The sequence below is a fragment of the Vombatus ursinus genome, unplaced genomic scaffold (assembly GCF_900497805.2).
Source record: "Vombatus ursinus unplaced genomic scaffold, bare-nosed wombat genome assembly UNPS02014961.1, whole genome shotgun sequence".
NCBI classification, from domain to species: Eukaryota; Metazoa; Chordata; class Mammalia; order Diprotodontia; family Vombatidae; genus Vombatus; species Vombatus ursinus.
Window position 1 is genome coordinate 147,533 of NW_020954739.1, and position 8,740 is coordinate 156,272.

Sequence of the window (8,740 nt, forward strand, 5' to 3'; positions counted from 1 at the left end):
GCCAGGACTTAGTGAGTATTGACACTTCTCGTGTCCTCCCTCTGAGTACCTCCCATTTGTTGTTTAGTCTCCTTGGACTCTTTGTGACCCCATTTGGGTGTTTGGTTTTTTTGGGGCAAAGATACTGGAGTGGTTTGCCATTAACTGAGGCAAACGGGGTAACTGACTTGCCCAGGGTTTTGCAGCTAGGAAGCATCTGAAGCCACATTTGAACTTAGGTCTTTCTCACTCTAGGCCCAGCACTCTATGCACCATGGCACCACCTAGCTGCCCTACTGCCCATCTACCTTGTATCTATCTTAGATGCATGTAGTTATTTGCATGTTTTCTACACCATTATAATGTAAGCCCCTTGAAGGCAGGGACCATGATTTTGACTTTCTTTGTATCCCTAGCACAGGGGCTGGCATATAGTAGGTACTTAATGAATGCTTGTTGATGGATTGATTAATTGAGGAATAGCCTAGGACACATTCACAGATAAGGTCCCTCTCAGGTACTCTCTTAGGTAGAGGTCTATAGTTACATTCAGATATTCATATGTGTTCACATGTAGATACACTCACAGACACCCTAGAACACGTGTGCACTAACATAAACATGAAAGTGCTCTGTCAGCCCTCCTACATTCACCATACTGGATACATTCACCTGGCTGGATGCTGAGGCAAGCACACAGGCCCATCTGTGGGTTTGTACCTCTCCCTTGACATAAGAGTCCTAGGCGGGAAGCACCTTCCCCTGGAATTCCACACCCCCCTATCTCCCCTGAGGTCAGGGCCTGGCTTCTACTTTCACCTCCCCCTTGCCCTCACTGATACTACCTAAGGGGCCTGGGATCTAGGTTTTTCTGGGTCTTCCCAGTTCTGTATCCTTTCTCCCCCTCCCCACTCCCATGCCCTGGGAATCCTTAGCTCAGAATTCCCCCAGCCCCTCCCTGGAGCTAGAGTCCAGACGCAAGACTTGGGAGCCCCAGGGTTTCCTGGCTCTCCAGTGACTCAGATGCCAGGCCAGTGATGTCAGGGCTGAGGAGCTGGCTAGCAGCAGGAAAGAATGTATGAATGAGGTGTGGGGGGAAGGGGGAGGAGGATGGGATGTTCAGGACCCCTCTTACTTCTGAACAAGAGGACTGGCTGGCTGGGTAAGCCTCCCACCCAATAGGGAGTCCACAAAGTAAAGCCACAATATAGGAGGCTGGGAACTCAACAAGAGCTATTTGCCAAAAGGCTATTTGCAAATTGGGTATTTGTGATTTGGAGCACGTTTTCTCAGAGGAACAAGGTTAAAAATAAGGGTTAGTTCCCAGAACAGTTTACAGAAGGCCATTGAGAATTATGAAACATGAAGAATGCAAGCGTCCTTAGAAAATACTGGGATGGACCTTCCAAAACAGAATGTCAAGGCTGGGAGAGCTCTCAGGTCACAGAATGTCAGAAGTGGAAGGGATCTTAGAATAGAGAATTCAGGCCTGAGAGGGCCCTTAGAATCTACAATGTCAGAGTCCGGAAGGGCCCTTAGAACAGTGTCAGAGAGAAGGTCCTTTACAACACAGAGTGTCAGAGCTGGAAGGGCCCTTAGAACCCAGAATGTCAGAGCTGGGCAAGACTTTCATGACAAAAAAACCAGTACTGACAAGGCCTTTAGAGATCATCTAGTCCAACCCAAAGGCAGCTAGGTGGCTCAGCGGATAGAACGCTGGGCCTGGAGTCAGGAAGATACCTTCTTAAGTTCAAATCTGGCCTCAAAAATTTTTTGAGGGGCACCAGGGGATGGGGGAGGGAAGGAAAGACTTCATGTAGAAGCTGGTCCTTGAAGTGGGCCTTGTAAGAGAATAGGGATTCTATGAGGCAGAGACAAGGGAGGAGTAATTCCAGGATTGGAGCGAATGCCCGCAAAGGTAAGAAGGTGAGAAGAGAGCATCACATGAAGGGAATGGAAACCGGCCAGTGTGGTTGGGACACAGTAGGTGAGGAGTATGAAGCAAGCCCGGAAGCTCACTGTCCATTCTCAGCTGTGCCAGCCCAGGGAGGGATGAGGAGTGAGTGAATGAATAAATGAGCATTTGTTAAATGCTTACCATGCTAAACCTTGGAGATAGGGAGAGAAAAAAAAAATTAAGACAATCTCTTCTCTCCAGGAGCTCATGTGCTAATTGGGGAAGAAAGCTCAGCTCCGCGCTGGATGGAAAAGCCCAGAATGCCTTGGGTTCCACAGGTCATTGAGATGACAGTGTCTGGGGGGAGTTCAGGGAATGGAGGCAGGGGAGACGGGAAGGCTGACTGGTCCTTTATCTTGTCAGAAGGAGGGAGAGCAGTCAAACAGCCCAGGAGAAGGGGGAAGGCAAGCCTTCTTCCTGGGGTGCAGCTTTTCCTGATGCCTGGCTATCCCACGTGGGATATGTATGTTGTTGTCAAGTTGTTTTCAGTTGTGTCCGACACTTGGTGACCCCATTTGGGGGTTTTCTTGGCAGATATACTAGAGTAGTTTGCCATTTCCTTCTCATTTTACAGATAAGGAAACTGAGGCAAACAAGGTGAAATCAGTTACCCAGGGGCACACAGCTAGTAAGTGTCTCAGGTCTTTCTGATTCCGGGTCAAGTCTTCTATCCACTGCACCATCTATTCTGGACTAACTCACAGAATGCTTATCCAGCAGCGTGCTGTAATCTGTGTAATGTATATTATGGAGTGTGTGGTGAGGGGGATGGAGCTGGAACCAGACAGAGTCAGTAGGACCTGGGTTTGAATCCTGCCTCATACACTTTGTAACTGTAACTGTGTCAATTTTTTAGGGTCTCTGTATCCAGTAGCTAAGTGGCATAGTAGGTAGAGCACTGGGCCTGGAATCAGGAAGACCTGAGTTCAAAACTGGCCTCAGACATTTACCAGCTGTGTGATCCTGGGCAAGTCACTTAACCTCTATCTACCTCAGTGTCCTCTTCTGTAAAATGGGGATAATAAGAGCAACTACCACCCAGGGCTGTCTTGAGGATCCAATGAGATAATAATTGGCAAACGCTTAGCACGGTGCCTGATGCATAGTAGACACTTAATCAACACTTATTCCCATCTCACCCATACCCTTCCACATTTGTAAAATGAATATAAAAGGCACTTGCAAACTCCTTGCCTCCCAGGTGGCTGTGTAGAAAGCACCATATAAGCTTCACAGGCGTAAGAGTCAAAATGGAAATTTGTAGTTCTCTTCACACAGTCAGTTTTTTAGTTGTTGTGATGCTCACTAGGGGGTTTCTGTAGTTTTCTGAGCTCAGATGGACTGTCACTTGCCAGTGAGGACATCTGGAGGACCTCAGCTGGATCTCCAGACAATCCCACGTCCTCTAGGGCTCGGCATTGAACGTTCTCTGGGACGCTGGCAAAGACCTCTGAGGTGAAGCAAACGGTCCCTGTTTTCTGTCTCTTGTGATGTAAATAACCAGAGACCATTGAACAAAGTCAGGAATGAAGGTCCAGCCTTCTTGGTGTTTGTCACACAGGACATGCCATCTCTTGATTTCATATCTTTGTGGGTTGCTCTCTCTTTTTCATCTCTTGGGATCTCAAGCTTCAGCGGAAGCAATTCCATCTACCTTTCCTGGTCCACCCCAGCTTCTAGAGAATTCTTCCCCAAGGTTACCCTATATCTGTAGATACTGGAGAGCTCACTGGAGAGCCTCCAAGAAGCCAGGAAGACCTGAGTTCAAGTTGGACTTGTGACACATATTAGCTCTCTGACCACAGGCAAATCACTCAGACTCTTGGTGTTCTAGTTAACCCTTTGTTGCTCAGTCTTTTTTTTTTGTTTGTTTGTTTTTGTTTTTGTCTTTTTGTTTTTTGCTTTTTTAGCTGGGTCTGACTTCTTGTGACCGCATTTGGGGTTTTTTTGGCAAATACACTGGAGAGGTTTGCCATTTCCTTCTCCAGTTCATTTTACAGATGAGGAAACTGAGACAAACAGGGTGAAGTGACTTGCCCAGGATCACCCAGCTATAGTAAGTGTCTGAGGCCAGATTTGAACTCATGAAGATGAGTCTTCCTGAGTTCAGGCCAGGTGCTCTGTGCACTACAGCACCACCTGGCTGCCCTTAGTTAACCCTCTAAGACTGTAAGTTGCAGTTTTGTCACCCAGAGAGTTCCCTATACACCCAAGAAATCACAGCTCTAGTCTCTCTCTTTCCATATTCCTATATATACATCTACAAGTTTTCTCCTCCATTTGAATGGAAGCCCTTGAAGGCAAGTCAGGCAGTGAACCAGCATTTGTTAAGAACCTACTATGTGCAAGGCACAGTGCTGAGTGTTAGGCATACAAAGAAAGTAAAAAACAAAAACAAAAACAAAAACAAAACAATCTTTGCTCTCAAGAGGTTACTGTCTAACCTGGGAGATAACATGCAAATGACTATGTACAGACAAGATGGAAGGCGGATAAATTGAGGATAGTCTCAGAGGGGAAACACCAATAATAAGGAGAAGTAGGAAAGGGTTTTTGCAGAAGAAAGTGGGACTTTAGCTGAAACTGAAAGGAAGCCAGGGCAGCCAGGAGGCAGAGCCTTCCAGGCATGGGGAACAACCAGAGAAAACAGCCAGGAGAAGGAGTGCCTTGTTTGAGAAACAGTAAGAACGCTAGAGTCGCTGGACTGAAGTGAATGTGAAGGGGAGACTGGAAAGGTAGGAAGGGTCAGTTTATGAAGGGTTTTAAAAGCCAAGCAGAAGACTTATATTTGATCCTGGAGGTAATAGGGAACCACTGGAGTTTATGGAGTAAGGGGGATGACCTATACTTTAGAAAGATCAATTTGACAGATGAGTGGAGGGGTGGATTGAAGCGGCAAGAGACTTGAGACAGGAAGACCAACCATAAGCTATTGCAATAGTCTAAGTGGTAGTGGCAGAGGAGATAAGGGGACATAGATGTCCCCCATAGACAAGAGATGTTTCGAAGGTAGGCATGATAGGACATGACAATGATTGGATACAGGGGTGGGGGAAAAGAGAGTAAGGAGTGATGGCATCTGGTTATGAGTCTGGTTGACTGGGAGGCTGGTGGTCCTTTCAACCATGACTGGCAAGTGTGGAAGGGGAAATAGTTTTGCAAGAAAGATAATGGGTTCTGTTTTGGACATGTTGAGTTTAAGATGTCGACAGGACATCCAGTTAGAGATGTCTGACAGAGAGGCTGAGATATGTGATTGGAAATCAGCAGAGAGGTTAGGTTGGGACAAGTAGATCTGGGGATCATCAGCATCAAGATCATAGGAGCTAACAACGTCACTAAGTGAAATAGTATAGAGGGAGAAAAGAAGAGGGCCTAGGACAGGACTCTGCAGGACACCCAGGGTTAGTAGGTATGACCTGGATGAAAATCTGACAAAGAAAATGAAGAAGATATCAGAACAGGTAGCAAGAGAACCAGGAAAGACCGGTGCCCCCAAAACCCAGAGAGAAGAGAGCATGAGGGAGAAGAGGATGATCCATAGTGCCGAAGTCTATAGAGAGGTAGAGAAGGAGGAGAATTGAGAAAAGGCCATTAGATTTGACAGTTAAGAGATCACTGGGGGGCAGCTAGGTGATGCAGTGGATAGAGCTCTGGCCCTGAAGTCAGGAGGACCTGAGTTCAAATCTGGCCTCAGACCAAACACTTGACACTTACTAGCTGTGTGACCCTGGGCAAGTCACTTAACCCCAATTGCCTAAAAAAAAAAAAAAAAAGAGAGAGAGAGAGAGAGAGATTTAGATCAAGCAGTTTCATTCAGGTGAATGAGGAAGTTAGAAGTCAGACAGCAGAGAGTTAGGAAGAGTGAGAGGAAAGCAAATGGAGAGCTCAGGCCTTCCTGTCTCTAAGCCCAGCACTCTCCTTGTATTTACCTAGCTGCTTAGCTCTACACTTGGGTTCAAAAAAATCAACCCCAGTAGGTGATGGATCCACTACAGCTAGGTGTGAAAGTGGATAGAGTACCTGGCCTGAATCAGGAAGACTTCTCTTCCTGAGACACTTACTAGCTGTGTGACCCTGTTTGCCTCAATTTCCTCATCTGTAAAATGAGCTGGAGAAGGAAATGGCAAACTACTCTAGTATCTTTGCCAAGAAAACCCCAAATGGGATCATGAAGAGTCAGATTTGACGGAACAACAGCACATTATTGTTCGGATTGTGAATTGATCAGTCAGTAAGAATTTATTCAGTACTTACTCGGTGCCAGGTACTATGCTTTAAGCATAAGAGAAACAAAGAAAGACAGAAACAGTTCATGCCCTCAAAGAGCTCAGCGTCTAGGGAGACTATAATAGGAAGAAAATATGTAAATACCTACACATCCATGCAAGATCCATACAGAGCAGAAGGAAAAGTCTCTCTCTCTTTTCTTTTCTTTTTTTTTTTTTTGAGGCAATTGGGGTTAAGTGACTTGCCCAAGGTCATATAGTTTAGTAAGTGTCAGAGACCAGACGTGGACTCAGGTCCTCCTGACTCCAGGGCCAGTGCTCTATCCATTGCACCACTTAGCTACTCCTGTTTTTTGTTTTTCTTTTTGTTTAAATCAACACACAATAAACCCAGAAGAATCATGCGTTCTCAATTGTATCACAATGAAGATATGGACTGCTGTGAAAAATAATTTGCAAAAGTCTGCCTGTTCTCTTTTCATATTATCATCAAATCATAATTATCATATTATCATGCAAGATTTTGTAGAAATTAATAAATAGGTCCATGGGTCCATCTTTCTCTGTCATTATTTCACGTAGTGATTACAATACTATCTTTAACTGTTTCCATTTTTTTTGGAATCTTCCCTCTTTAAGATACCTTGAAAATCAACACCTAGGTGTTCCCCAGCAGAGATTTCTTTAGGTCCAGCTTCAGTTTCCACCTTTATCTGCTTAAATGCCATTTCTATTTCTTCTTTAGCTCATTGGGTGCTGAGGCATTTCAGTATGGTGTTTACCCTGCTGGACAAGATGAGAGGTGATCATTCCAGAAGACTGGGAGCTCCGTAAGAGCTGGGATTGTTTTTTCCCTTTCTTTGTATCCCCAATGCTCAGCACAGTGCCTGGCACACATGAGGTGCTTAATAAATGCTTGTTGACTTTGGAAATGTGTCAACTCTGTTCCATTCTATGTCTATTTGTTGTCCACTTCAGGTTTCAGCTGCATGTAAATGAGGGGGGAGGGTAGAGAGGTGGCATTGCCTCATTCCACAAGAGGATTTTCTTTACACCGGTATTTAGGGTCAAAGACAGGGCTGGAGGAGTCATTCAGAGTATAGAACCTCTGAGAACAGGCTCTGTGCAGGTGAGACCTGGACCCAGTTGTTCCAAGTTTTCTGTTCCTTTTCAGCATCTCTGACAGGTCCCAGACCTTCGAATTTTTCTTTCCGTACCCTAGCCCTGAGTTTATTCTAACTTAGTCTAAGAATTTATGATCAATTTAGAATTTGGAGTTAGGAATTTATTTCTAATGATCAATTATATGTAAATTATAAATATAATTTATATTATAATCCACACATAATTTAGAAATATGATTTATATTATAACCTAAATATAAATTATGACAATAACTTATATATAAATTATAGATATAATTATAAACTACATATAAATTATCAATATATTTTATTATTATCATTAATTTAAAATTTATGTTCTAACCCAGTGCGAGAATTGACAAGCCTAACAACAATCCATAACTGATTTGGCTCATATTCATTCTCCTCTTACTGAGAATCTTATCTTCTTCCCATTTTTTCAAGACACAAAAGACTACTTGTTGTATTTCGATCAGGCTGCATTTTGCTAAGGAAAAAAAAAATTTTTTTTAAGGGAAATTAAAGTTAAAAAAAAAGTTAGGAGCAGAGAGAGGCTGCATTCTCAACCTCCTCAGAACCTTCTCTACAATGAAAATGAAATTAACGATGTTTGCTCTTAAAATGCACAAGCTGAAATCTCAGTTTCTCCCCTTCCAGTCTGACCTATGGGTGTCTCCCAAGGACACCCAAATGACTTTTTAGGTAAGCAGTCTCCAGTGGGTCCTGTTTTCAAAATCTCAGGAGGAAAGGGAGAAAATCATCTTGTTCCCCATCTGGCTCCTTTCGCCCATTTCTAAGCAGGGGGAGAGCTCTCTCCTTCCAGGTCTTCTAATTACTGTTATATAAATCCCAAGTTGCCACTTTGGCAGGTTTGACCCCGTATTCCTCAGCTCAAAAAGGGCTGCTGCGGCTAGGTGTTTCATACACAGTGCTTGTGATGATCTGATTTCGTTGTATCTCATGCCCAACTTTCAGCAAGCGTCTTTTCCTTTCTGGGGTTTTTTCTTTCTTTTCGTTTTTCAAGGTTGGTGTTCTTAATCTCCCTTTATCCTTTCCCAAAGTACAAATGAGTTTGTACTCTGAAATACTTTGTCCCTGACTTGCCACATTGATTGGCAAGAAGGCCAAGACTTTACTGGCTGAGGAGATTTCTGGACTCTTTCGGCCTCCTCCTTGTGGTGGCTGCTTTGATAGAGAAAAAAAAAATAGAGATATAATGAGAGACAGAGACAGAAACATTAACCTGTGTGTCAGGCACTGTGCTGAACACTGAGATTCAAAGAGAGACAAAAACATTCCCACTTCGCAGTCTAATGGAGTAATCAACTCTCACCATATCTGGCTGGGGAAACACCATACAGATTCCTTAAGAGCTTGGATCCGTTATGGTGGAGATTTGGGCAGGGGTGGGGGAGGTGGGGGTATAGGGT